The sequence below is a fragment of the Rhinopithecus bieti genome, unplaced genomic scaffold, assembly GCF_001698545.2.
Source record: "Rhinopithecus bieti isolate Rb0 unplaced genomic scaffold, ASM169854v2 scaffold_32083, whole genome shotgun sequence".
NCBI lineage: Eukaryota > Metazoa > Chordata > Mammalia > Primates > Cercopithecidae > Rhinopithecus > Rhinopithecus bieti.
Window position 1 is genome coordinate 1682117 of NW_016814096.1, and position 2484 is coordinate 1684600.

Sequence of the window (2484 nt, forward strand, 5' to 3'; positions counted from 1 at the left end):
CAACTACCAGAAATGCTGTGCTGGTTATAACAAAGCTTTTCTAGGTCTAGTCTCATTCTAGTAGATAGGCATCTTACAGATTGTCTCCTGTTCAAAACCTAGTCATAAATATTTATAATGTAAACTGGTGATTTTGGGGATTTTTTTTTTTTTCCTGGAGACTGTCATGCTGTCACTCCGGCTGGAGTGCAGTGGCTTGATCGTGGCTCACTGTAACTTTTGCTTCCTGGGTTCAGGTGACTCGATTCTCCTGAATCTCCTCAGTCTCCTGAATAGCTGGGACTACAGGCCTGCCACCGTACCCAGCTAATATTTTTAGTAGGGACAGGGTTTCGCCATGTTGGCCAGGCTGGTCTCAAACTCCTGACCTCAGGTGATCTGCCCACCTCAGCTTCCCAAAGTGCTGGGATTACAGGTGTGAGGCACCGCACCTAGCCTCATTTTTGGGATTTCTTACAAATTGACAAGTGCATTCAAGATATTGGTCTCACAATTAGACACGAGTTGTGTAGAGAAAAGTAACTCAGAATCTAATCTTTATTAACCTGGGATGTCACAGAAAATACCTGGGCCTGCCACTTGCATTTCTTTGTCCTCAATGCTAAACACTAGACACATTTGAAACCTTCCTCAGAAGGAAACAAACCAACTGGTTATGCCTGGGTGGTGGCATAGAAGATGTGTAATTCCTTGTTGCCCAATTTGCTAATAAGTATTTTGAAATTAGAAATGAAACGAGGTCCAAACCTGTCCAGTTCCCTACCCAACCCATTTCTCCTCCCTGGAAAAGAAACACATCCAAATTTTTGATTCATCACTGCCACTTAGAAATGCACCGTTTTGAATTAAAAAAAAAAAAAAAGAATTAAATAAATTAAAGCTTATAAAGTACTTAGTCTTATGCTTTATTAATAGATAGCACTCAATAAATGCTAGTTGTTCTTACTAATATTATTAATATTTGTCTTCTAAAAACATCCACGACAGAGGGTCCTAGAACCAAAGAATTGGGGTCCTTGAGAAAATCAGTGTTGAAAGATTCTTTGGAAATCAATGAATCTAATCCCTTCCTTGAAAAGAAAGGGCACTGAAGCTCTCACTTGCCTGAGACCATATAGCCAGTTAATGGAGCACCTTGACTGTGACCCAGCCTGCTGCAGTGAGGGCAGCCTGTTTGTATACAGTAGCCTTGTCAGTACCCATAAGAGTGGCGTCAGAAGCCTGAGAGGCCTGCTAATGGAACCTACCTCACTATTGGCTGTGCATTGCATCCAGCCATCCTGGCACTCCCTGCTACCCTTGGGGGAATGAGGAGGGAAGGCAAGATGGGGAGTGCAAGACCCCAGAGTAAAAAGTCGGAGATCCTGGCTTCTCACCCTAATCTTGCTTTATGCCAGCCTCCCCCAATGGGAGGAACAGGCATTTCTGACTACCTTTATTCATCTCAAAGTATTTTCACATACCCTATTATTTTGTTTAATCTCCAGTCTTCCTGTGGGATAGGTATTATTAGTCCATTTATAAATGAGACAGAAGATGAGTGATTGGTACTTAATCCATTTTTTAAAAAATCATTTCTTATGAAACTTTTCAGACATGCATAAAAGAAAATGAGACCATACAGTTCCATTTATCCGTTCACAGCTTCAATAATTATCAACAGATGGCCATTCTCGTTTCACCTATACTCCCCTCCCTCACTCTTTCTCCTCTACTATAGAGCAAATTCTAGGCATCATATTATTTCATCCATAAATATATCTGTAAATGATAAGAACTCTTTTTTTTTTTTTTTTTTTTTAGATGGAGTCTCGCACTGCCGCAGGGGCTGGTGTGTAGTGGCACAATCTCGGCCCAGTGCAACCTCTGCCTCCCAGTTCAAGCGATTCTCCTGTCTCAGCCTCCTGAGTAGTTAAGATTACAGGTGCCCGCCACCATGCCTGGCTAATTTTTGATATTTTTTGTAGAGACGGGGTTTCACTATGTTGGCCAGGCTGGTCTTGAACCCCTGACCTGGTGATCCACCCACCTCTGCCTCCTAAAGTGCTGGGATTACAGGAGTGAGCCACTGTGCCTGGCCAAGAACTCTTTTTTTTAAAGATAACCACAACTGGCTGGGCACAGTGACTCACGCCTGTAATCCCTCTACTTTGAGAGGCTAAGGCAGGTGGATCATGTGAGGTCAAGAGTTTGAGACCAGCCTGGCCAACATGATGAAACCCCATCTCTACTAAAAATACAAAAATTAGCCAGGCATGGTGGCAGGCGCCTGTAATCCCAGCTACTTGGGATGCTGAGGCAAGAGAATCACTTGAACCCAGGAGGCAGAGTTTGCAGTGAGCCGAAATCACGCCGCTGCAGTGCAGCCTGGGCGACAGAGTGAGACTCTGTCTAAAAAAAAAAAAAACAAAAAAAGATAACCACAGTACTATAAATTTTTTATATCAAGATGTAGCTGTTTCTTTTTTATGGTTCTTATATAAT